Source organism: Delphinapterus leucas, chromosome X, assembly GCF_059928025.1.
Source record: "Delphinapterus leucas isolate spDelLeu-1000000601 "Yukka" chromosome X, BTC_Dleu_Yukka2, whole genome shotgun sequence".
Classification (NCBI taxonomy): Eukaryota; Metazoa; Chordata; class Mammalia; order Artiodactyla; family Monodontidae; genus Delphinapterus; species Delphinapterus leucas.
Window position 1 is genome coordinate 122,373,627 of NC_143150.1, and position 11,536 is coordinate 122,385,162.

Genomic DNA, 11,536 nt, shown 5'->3' on the forward strand with positions numbered 1-11,536 from the left:
AGACTCTGAGACTCGTAGTGGAGTCGCACAGATTCTGGGTCCTGTGAAGCTTCGATGCTTTGTGGTTCTAGAAATCCTATAGGAGACAGTCCACAGCAGGTGAAGCTAATGCTGTCATAGAGGTGGTGAAGCCAAAGATCTGCAGTTCCCACTAGAGGTGATGATGTACACAGGACAAAATCATCTCGTGTGAATGTAGTTCAGGCACGTTTAAGATGAATGCAGTCATGTTAATGCCTAACATCTTCTATCTTGTGCCTCTCCTCAGGGACCCCCTCCTCAGTTCCTGAGGCTCCTGTAAGTCATGTACAGGGGAATGGAGAGTGGACTCTGTCCAGTCTGAGCCCTGAGTTACCCTGTGTGTATGTTAGGATACTTTGTATTTCTGTGGTGGCTCTTGTAACATCATCTCTTTCATTTCTGAGTTATTTGGGCCCTCTCTTTTTAAAAAAAAATGCTACTGTTGTCTTTTGTTCTTTACAAAAGTTTAATAAGTGTTTGATCTACCACCCTTACTCTATGTATACTTTTTGCTGTGAGATTTTTACTTTTGTTTTCTTGTTACTGTCAATAATTAGTGAGACTTCTTTTAAGCTACATTCAACCTTGCTTATAAAGCTGCTATATTAGTGATGACAGAGCTTTAATGGAAGTCGTGTTCTGGTTGTAAATTAGAATGCAGTATGCCAGCAAAAAGCCCCTTAAGTGTATGTCTCATTACTTCTTGTTCTTTTTTTTCCTTTTTTTCTTCTTTTTCTTGTTCTTTAATTTTTATTTTTTATCAGAGCAAATTTGATTAAAATGTTTTGTTTGTTCTAGGTGTGTAAGATGTGGTTCTTTTACACATATACATGTATCTATTCTTCAGATCGTTTTCTCATGTAGGTTATGACACAATGTTGAGTAGTCTTCTCTTGGTATTCCATAGGTCTTTGGTGATTATATATTTCACACGTGTTTCTATATCTATGTTAACCCCAATATCCTAATGTATCCAGTCCTCACACCTTTCCATTTGGTGAACCATAACTTTGTTTAATGAATCTGTGATTGCCTTTGTGGAAATATCTTCATTGGTATCAATTTTTAGCTAACACCTATAAGTGATACTATAGGATATGTATCTTTTGCTGTCTGACTTAGTACAATTTGCCTGATTACCTCTAGAATCATCTACAGTGCTGCAAATGGCATTGTTTCATTTTTTTCCCTAGCTAATATTCCATCTGTACATGTACCAGTTCTTCTTTGTGCACTCACCTCTTGATGGACTTTTTGGTTGCCTCCATGTCTTGGCTATTGTAATACTGCTGCACTGCACATTTGCCTGCCTGTGTCTTTCCAATTCTGTCTTCTTTGTTATAGGCCCAGGAGTGGGCCTCCTGTATCATATGGTATCTCAGGGTTTACCGTTTAAATGCACCACGATTCTGTGCTCATTAGTGGCTATTTCCAGGTTACATCCCACTTAAAGTTGAGGGTATGCATTTCTCCACAACACCTTCAGCATTTATTTATTTATTTATAACATCTTTATTGGAGTATAACTGCTTTACAATGGTGTGCTAGCTTGTGCTTTACAACAAAATGAATCAATTATACATATACATATGTTCCCATATCACTTCCCTCTTGCGTCTCCCTCCCTCCCACCCTCCCTATCCCACCCCTCCAGGCAGTCACAAAGCACCGAGCTGATCTCCCTGTGCTATGCGGCTGTTTCCCACTAGCTGTTTTACATTTGGTAGTGTATATATGTCCATGCCACTCTCTCCCTTTGTCACAGCTTACCCTTCCCCCTCCCCATATCCTCAAGTCCATTCTCTAGTAGGTCTGTGTCTTTATTCCTGTTTTACCCCTAGGTTCTTCATGACATTTTTTTTTCTTAAATTCCATGTATATGTGTTAGCATACGGTATTTGTCTCTCTCTTTCTGACTTACTTCACTCTGTATGACAGACTCTAGGTCTATCCACCTCATTACAAATAGCTCAATTTCGTTTCTTTTTATGGCTTCAGCATTTATTGTTTGTAGTTTTCTTGCTGATGGATATTCTGACTGGTGTGAGCTGATACCTCTTTGTGTTTGAATTTGCATATGACTCATAATTCTTTGACATTGAGCTTTAAGGCATGTCCTTTTTATTTTTCAAACTGTGATTACAGCTTAGTTCTTCAAAGTGTTTTCTTAAAGTATGTGTTACATTTTGAAATTTATTTGCCATTACCTCCCTCAAAACATTTTGAGGGCAGGTTTCATTTACAGCCCTGCAGTACTTGTTCACATGAAGTGACCATTAGCACAGGCTTTAAAGCTGCTTTTGCAGGTAATGGCCAGATTGCAGCAGCCTTCCTTTGTTCCCCATGCTGGTACTAGGGAAACAGACCTTCCAGCCAGTGGTCTTCCTTGGTTATAAATTAGAGTGGAATGTGCCCGGATAAACCCCCAAAAGCTGATGTCTCCTTACTTTTTGTTTGCTTTTTTAATTTAATTTATGTTTTTATTGGAGTAATATTCCATTGTGTATATGGACCACTTCTTGGTGCATTCCTCTGTTGACCTCTGTTGATGGACATTTTCGTTGCTTCCAAGTGTTGGCTATATTCAATATTGCTGGACTGCAAGATTGTCATCCTGTGACTTTATGATTCTCATTTTCTCAGGTGATAGGCCCAGCAGTGGGTGTGACTGATTGACTAGTAGCTCAATGTTTCCGTTTTCAAAGCACCGCCACTGTGTTTTCATTAGTGGCTCTTACCACGTCCCCCTTAGAACCGAGGGTACGCATTTCTCCACAATCCCTTCAGCATTTATTGTTTGCAGCATTTTTGCTAATGGCCATTCCGAGTGCTGTGAGCTGATAGGTTTTTGTCATTTGGGGTTTGCATGTCTTTAAAAATTCCTAAACTTCATCATTTTTCCACGCCTGTTTCTTTTCTTTTACAAAAAAGAAAAGAAAAGAAAAACGTGCGGGTACAATATACCTCTTGAGATCGTTTTCTTGGAATGTTGCCCTCTTTTGAATTTTTGGTCGATGTTCGACGCCAGGGTTTTTTGGAGGGCAGGTGTTATTTACAGGCCTGCAAGTTTGGTGACCATTTAATGACCATTAGCACTGGGTTTAAAGCTGCTGTTTTGGGAGACGGCCACAAGGAGGCAGCATTTCCCCATTCCCAAATCTGGGGACTAGGGCAGCAGAGCCTTTCTGGAAGTCGTGTTCCTAGGTTGTAAATTAGAATGGAATGTGCCAGGAGAAACGCCCGTAAGTTTATGTCGCATTACTTCTGGTTGGTTTTTTAAATTATTTTAATCGGGGTAACGATTAGAATATTGTGTGTCCTAGGTGTACACAGTCTGGTTCATTTGTACATTATACACGTGTATTCATGTCCAGATCCTCTTCCCCTGTAAAATATTACAGAGCGTTCCGTACACCTCCCTGGCTACACGGTCGGTCTTTTTGATATATGTATATAATATGTATCTGTATACGTATGGTGTCGCTAATCTTAATTTATCCATTCCGCCCACCTTTCCTTTTAGATAAGCATAGTTGTTTTCTAAGTCTGTGAGTGTCTTTCTCTGTGGAAATATGTTCATTTGTGTCAGTTATTAGATAACGCCTCTAAGTGATATCATAGGATATAGGTCTTTTGCTTTCCGACTTACCCCATGTTCTGTGATCATCTCCCAGCTCGTCTGTGGTGCCTCAAAGAGCAGTGTTTCGTTGTCTTCCGTGGTTAATATTCCATTGTGTACATGGACCACTTCTTCTTAATCCATTCGTCTGTCGATGGACATTTTGGTAGCTTCACCGTCTCGGCTATTGTGAATAAGGCCGCAGTGCAGCTGTTGCAGCCCGGGTCTTCTCGCTTCTGGTCTTCTCAGGTGAGAGGCCCAGTGGTGTGACTGCTGGATTGAATGGTACCTCAATTTTTACTTCTGAAGGCAGCTCCTTTCTGTTCTTATTGGCTGTTACCACTTTACATCTCACCAGCAGCTAGAGGGTACACAGTTCTCTAAAACCCCTTCAGAATTTATTGTTTGTAGACCTTTTGCTGATGGTCAGTCGACTGGTGTGAGTTGAAACCTTTTTGTAGATTAGATTTGCATGAGTCTAATAATTCCTGAGGTTGAGCTTTCACCCACTTTCCTTTTTTTAAAACAGAGAGTGAGTCAAACTTACCTCTTCATACTATCGTCTTGAAAAATTTGCCAGTTTTGAATTTTATTGTCCATTCCCTACCTCAGCACAGTTGTTTAGGGCAGGTGTCCTTTGCAGCCCTGAGTCCTTGTGAATGTTAAGAGACCATTAGCTCTGGGCTTAAAGCCGCTCTTGTGGGAAACGGCCACAAGGCAGCAGAATTTCTACATTTCCAACTCTGGGTTTTTGGGCATCAGAGCCGTCCTGGAAATCGTGTTAGTAGGCTGCAAATTAGAGTGGAATGTGCCAGGGCACATCCCCAAGGGCTTATATCCCCTTACTTTTGGTGTGTTTTATAAATTTAATTTTTATTAATTATCAGAGCAAACTTGATAAAAATATTTTGTTTCTCCTTTGTGTACAGAATCTGGTTCATTATATCAATGTATCTGTCATTTATCTCTGGATTCTTTACCATGTAAGTCATTACAGAGTGTTGTGTAGACCTCTCTTGGTATTCCATAGGTATTTTGTGATTATATATTTCATAGGTATTAGTACATGTCTGTTAACCCCCATATCCTAATTCACACATTCCTTACACATTTCCATTTGGTTAAACATAATTTTTTTTCTTAATCCATGCTTTTCCTTCTCTTGGAAATAAGTTCATGAGTATCAACTTTTAGGTAACACCTAGAAGTGATGTCATAAGGATATCTGTCTTTCAGTTTCTTCCTTCAAGTTGGGTGGTTATCTCTAGGTCCTTATATGGTGGTGCAAACGGCACTGTTTCATTGTTTTCCACAGCTAATATTCCATTGTTGACATGGCCCACTTCCTCTTTGTGCATTTTTCTGTTGCTGGACATTTTGGTTTCTTCCAAGTCTTGGCTATATTAAATGTTTCTGCCGTGCAGGATCGCCAGCCTGCGTCTCTTCCATTCTGCTCTGCTCAGGTGGTAGGCGCATCAAAGGACCTACCAGATCCCATGGTAGCTCAGTTTTTACCCTTAAACGCACCTCCATTATGTTCTCCCTGCTGGCTGTTACCAGTTTACCTCCCCCCAGCAGCTAGTGGGTACACAGATTTCCGAAACCCCTTCAGCATTTATCCGTTGTACACTTTTTGCTGAAGATCATTCTGACGGCTGTGAGGTGAACATTTCTGTGGATTGGATTTGCATGGCTTTATTAATTGCTGATGTTGAGCGTTTTAAAATTCCCTTTTATTTTAAAGGAAACAAGGAAGACAAAATGGGCGTAAAACATGCCCCTTGAAATTGTCTTCTTGAAATGTTGACGTCTTTTGAATTTTCTGGTCGATTTACGACCCCAGGATTTTTTTTTTTTTTGATGGCAGGTGTCATTTACAGGCCTGCAAGTATTTTGAATATTAAGTGACCATTAGCGCTGTTGTGTGAAACGACCAGAAGGCGGCAGCACTTCTCCTTACCAAATCTGTTTACTAGGGCAACAGAGCCATAATGGAAGTTGTGTTGTAAATTGTAAATTAGAATGTAGTGCTCCAGGGAAAAGCCCCTTAAGTTTATGTCTCATTACTTGCTGTTCGTTTTTTAAATTTAACTTTTGTTTTGTATCAGAGCAAATTTGATTACAATGTTTTGCTTGTTCTAGGTGTGCAAGATGTGGTCGTTTTACACATATACGTATATCTGTTCTCCTTCGGGTCCTTCTCCAACGTAGCTTATGACACGAGGTTGAGCAGTCTCCTCTTGGTATGCCGTAGGTCTGTGGCGATTTTATATTTCACGTGTGTTTGTATATCTCCGTTAACCCCAATGTCCTAATGTATCCATTCCTCACACCTTTCCATTTGGTGAACCATAATTTTGCTTATTGAATCTGTGATTGGATGTCTCTGTGGAAATAGCTTCACTGGTATCAATTTTTAAGTAACCCCTATAAGTGATATCATACGTTAGGTGTCTTTTGCCTTCTCTCTTACTGCAAGTTGCGTGATCACCTCTAGACTCATCTGTGGTGCTACAAGTGGCATTGATTTAATTTTTTCCCAAGCTAATATTCCATCTCTACACGTAGCAGTTCTTCTTTGTCCACTCCTCTGTTGACGGACTTTTGGTTGCTTCCATGCCTTGGCTATTGTAATACTGCTGCAGTGCAGAGTTGCTGCCTGTGTCTTTCCAGTTCTGTCTTCTTAGGCTATAGGCCGCGGAGTGGGCCTGCTGGATCATAGAGTAGCTGAATGTTTACCTTTTAAAGGCACCTCCATTCTGTTCCCATGAGTGGCTCTTACCAGGTTACGTCCCACTTGAAATGGAGGGTATGCATTTCTCCACAACCTCTTCAGCGTTGATCCTTTGTAGTTTCTTTGCCGATGGTTGTTCTGACTGGTGTGAGTTGATAGCTCTTTGTGGTTGGATTGGCATGTGTCTCATAATCCCTTGAAATTGAGCCTTGAGGCATGTCCTTTTGTTTTTCAAGCTGTTGTGACAGCTTACGTTTTCAAATTGTTTTCTTGAAATATGTGCCACATTTTGAAATATTTTGGCCTTTACCTGCGTCAGGACATTTTGAGGGCAGGTTTCCTTTGCAGCCCTGCAGTACTTGTGCATATGAAGTGACCGTTCGCACAGATTTCCAAGCTGCTGTTGCAGGTATCGGCCAGAGGTCGGCAGCATTTCTACGTTGCCCACGCTGGTACCTAGGGAAACAGACCTTCCTGCCAGTGGTGTTCCTCAGATATCAATTAGACTGCCATGTGCCCTGATAAACCCCCAAAAGCTTATGTCTCCTTACTCATGTTTGTTTTTTTAATTCATATTTTCTAGTGGAGTAATATTCCATTGTGTACACGGACCACTTCTTCTTGGTGCATTCCTCTGTTGATGGACATTTTCGTCGCTTCCAAGTGTTGGCTATGGTAAGTATTGCTGGAGTGCAGGATTGCCAGCCTGTGCCTTTTGATTCTCATTTTCTCAGGTGATAGGCCCAGCAGTGGGTGTGACTGCCTGACTAGTAGCTCAATGTTTCCCTTTTCAAAGCACCGCCACTGTGTTTTCATTAGTGGCTCTTACCACGTCCCCCTTAGAACCGAGGGTACGCGTTTCTCCACAATCCCTTCAGCATTTATTGTTTGCAGCATTTTTGCTAATGGCCATTCCGAGTGCCGTGACCTGATAGGTTTTTGTCATTTGGGTTTGCATGTCTTTAAAAATTCCTAAACTTCATCATTTTTCCACGCCTGTTTCTTGTCTTTTACAAAAAAGAAAAGAAAAGAAAAACGTGGGGGTACAATATACCTCTTGAAATCGTTTTCTTGGAATGTTGCCGTCTTTTGAATTTTTGGTCGATGTTTGACCCCAGGATTTTTTGGAGGGCAGGTGTTATTTACAGGCCTGCAAGTTTGGTGACTACTTCATGACCATTAGCACTGGGTTTAAAGCTGCTGTTTTGGGAGACGGCCACAAGGAGGCAGCATTTCCCCATTCCCAAATCTGGGGACTAGGGCAGCAGAGCATTTCTGGGAGTCCTGTTCCTAGGTTGTAAATTAGAATGGAATGTGCCAGGAGAAACGCCCGTAAGTTTATGTCGCATTACTTCTGGTTGGTTTTTTAAATTATTTTAATCGGGGTAACGATTAGAATATTGTGTGTCCTAGGTGTACACAGTCTGGTTCATTTGTACATTATACACGTGTATTCATGTCCAGATCCTCTTCCCACGTAAAATATTACAGAGTGTTCCCTACACCTCCCTTGCTACATGGTCGGTCTTTTTGATATATGTATATAATATGTATCTGTATACGTATGGTGTCGCTAATCTTAATTTATCCATTCCGCCCACCTTTCCTTTTAGATAAGCATAGTTGATTTCTAAGTCTGTGAGTGTCTTTCTCTGTGGAAATATGTTCATTTGTGTCAGTTATTAGATAACGCCTCTAAGTGATATCATAGGATATAGGTCTTTTGCTTTCCGACTTACCCCATGTTCTGTGATCATCTCCCAGCTCGTCTGTGGTGCCTCAAAGAGCAGTGTTTCGTTGTCTTCCGTGGTTAATATTCCATTGTGTACATGGACCACTTCTTCTTAATCCATTCGTCTGTCGATGGACATTTTGGTAGCTTCACCGTCTCGGCTATTGTGAATAAGGCCGCAGTGCAGCTGTTGCAGCCCGGGTCTTCTCGCTTCTGGTCTTCTCAGGTGAGAGGCCCAGTGGTGTGACTGCTGGATTGAATGGTACCTCAATTTTTACTTCTGAAGGCAGCTCCTTTCTGTTCTTATTGGCTGTTACCACTTTACATCTCACCAGCAGCTAGAGGGTACACAGTTCTCTAAAACCCCTTCAGAATTTATTGTTTGTAGACCTTTTGCTGATGGTCAGTCGACTGGTGTGAGTTGAAACCTTTTTGTAGATTAGATTTGCATGAGTCTAATAATTCCTGAGGTTGAGCTTTCACCCACTTTCCTTTTTTTAAAACAGAGAGTGAGTCAAACTTACCTCTTCATACTATCGTCTTGAAAAATTTGCCAGTTTTGAATTTTATTGTCCATTCCCTACCTCAGCACAGTTGTTTAGGGCAGGTGTCCTTTGCAGCCCTGAGTCCTTGTGAATGTTAAGAGACCATTAGCTCTGGGCTTAAAGCCGCTCTTGTGGGAAACGGCCACAAGGCAGCAGAATTTCTACATTTCCAACTCTGGGTTTTTGGGCATCAGAGCCGTCCTGGAAATCGTGTTAGTAGGCTGCAAATTAGAGTGGAATGTGCCAGGGCACATCCCCAAGGGCTTATATCCCCTTACTTTTGGTGTGTTTTATAAATTTAATTTTTATTAATTATCAGAGCAAACTTGATAAAAATATTTTGTTTCTCCTTTGTGTACAGAATCTGGTTCATTATATCAATGTATCTGTCATTTATCTCTGGATTCTTTACCATGTAAGTCATTACAGAGTGTTGTGTAGACCTCTCTTGGTATTCCATAGGTATTTTGTGATTATATATTTCATAGGTATTAGTACATGTCTGTTAACCCCCATATCCTAATTCACACATTCCTTACACATTTCCATTTGGTTAAACATAATTTTTTTTCTTAATCCATGCTTTTCCTTCTCTTGGAAATAAGTTCATGAGTATCAACTTTTAGGTAACACCTAGAAGTGATGTCATAAGGATATCTGTCTTTCAGTTTCTTCCTTCAAGTTGGGTGGTTATCTCTAGGTCCTTATATGGTGGTGCAAACGGCACTGTTTCATTGTTTTCCACAGCTAATATTCCATTGTTGACATGGCCCACTTCCTCTTTGTGCATTTTTCTGTTGCTGGACATTTTGGTTTCTTCCAAGTCTTGGCTATATTAAATGTTTCTGCCGTGCAGGATCGCCAGCCTGCGTCTCTTCCATTCTGCTCTGCTCAGGTGGTAGGCGCATCAAAGGACCTACCAGATCCCATGGTAGCTCAGTTTTTACCCTTAAACGCACCTCCATTATGTTCTCCCTGCTGGCTGTTACCAGTTTACCTCCCCCCAGCAGCTAGTGGGTACACAGATTTCCGAAACCCCTTCAGCATTTATCCGTTGTACACTTTTTGCTGAAGATCATTCTGACGGCTGTGAGGTGAACATTTCTGTGGATTGGATTTGCATGGCTTTATTAATTGCTGATGTTGAGCGTTTTAAAATTCCCTTTTATTTTAAAGGAAACAAGGAAGACAAAATGGGCGTAAAACATGCCCCTTGAAATTGTCTTCTTGAAATGTTGACGTCTTTTGAATTTTCTGGTCGATTTACGACCCCAGGATTTTTTTTTTTTTTGATGGCAGGTGTCATTTACAGGCCTGCAAGTATTTTGAATATTAAGTGACCATTAGCGCTGTTGTGTGAAACGGCCAGAAGGCGGCAGCACTTCTCCTTACCAAATCTGTTTACTAGGGCAACAGAGCCATAATGGAAGTTGTGTTGTAAATTGTAAATTAGAATGTAGTGCTCCAGGGAAAAGCCCCTTAAGTTTATGTCTCATTACTTGCTGTTCGTTTTTTAAATTTAACTTTTGTTTTGTATCAGAGCAAATTTGATTACAATGTTTTGCTTGTTCTAGGTGTGCAAGATGTGGTCGTTTTACACATATACGTATATCTGTTCTCCTTCGGGTCCCTCTCCAACGTAGCTTATGACACGAGGTTGAGCAGTCTCCTCTTGGTATGCCGTAGGTCTGTGGCGATTTTATATTTCACGTGTGTTTGTATATCTCCGTTAACCCCAATGTCCTAATGTATCCATTCCTCACACCTTTCCATTTGGTGAACCATAATTTTGCTTATTGAATCTGTGATTGGATGTCTCTGTGGAAATAGCTTCACTGGTATCAATTTTTAAGTAACCCCTATAAGTGATATCATACGTTAGGTGTCTTTTGCCTTCTCTCTTACTGCAAGTTGCGTGATCACCTCTAGACTCATCTGTGGTGCTACAAGTGGCATTGATTTAATTTTTTCCCAAGCTAATATTCCATCTCTACACGTAGCAGTTCTTCTTTGTCCACTCCTCTGTTGACGGACTTTTGGTTGCTTCCATGCCTTGGCTATTGTAATACTGCTGCAGTGCAGAGTTGCTGCCTGTGTCTTTCCAGTTCTGTCTTCTTAGGCTATAGGCCGCGGAGTGGGCCTGCTGGATCATAGAGTAGCTGAATGTTTACCTTTTAAAGGCACCTCCATTCTGTTCCCATGAGTGGCTCTTACCAGGTTACGTCCCACTTGAAACGGAGGGTATGCATTTCTCCACAACCTCTTCAGCGTTGATCCTTTGTAGTTTCTTTGCCGATGGTTGTTCTGACTGGTGTGAGTTGATAGCTCTTTGTGGTTGGATTGGCATGTGTCTCATAATCCCTTGAAATTGAGCCTTGAGGCATGTCCTTTTGTTTTTCAAGCTGTTGTGACAGCTTACGTTTTCAAATTGTTTTCTTGAAATATGTGCCACATTTTGAAATATTTTGGCCTTTACCTGCGTCAGGACATTTTGAGGGCAGGTTTCCTTTGCAGCCCTGCAGTACTTGTGCATATGAAGTGACCGTTCGCACAGATTTCCAAGCTGCTGTTGCAGGTATCGGCCAGAGGTCGGCAGCATTTCTACGTTGCCCACGCTGGTACCTAGGGAAACAGACCTTCCTGCCAGTGGTGTTCCTCAGATATCAATTAGACTGCCATGTGCCCTGATAAACCCCCAAAAGCTTATGTCTCCTTACTCATGTTTGTTTTTTTAATTCATATTTTCTAGTGGAGTAATATTCCATTGTGTACACGGACCACTTCTTCTTGGTGCATTCCTCTGTTGATGGACATTTTCGTCGCTTCCAAGTGTTGGCTATGGTAAGTATTGCTGGAGTGCAGGATTGCCAGCCTGTGCCTTTTGA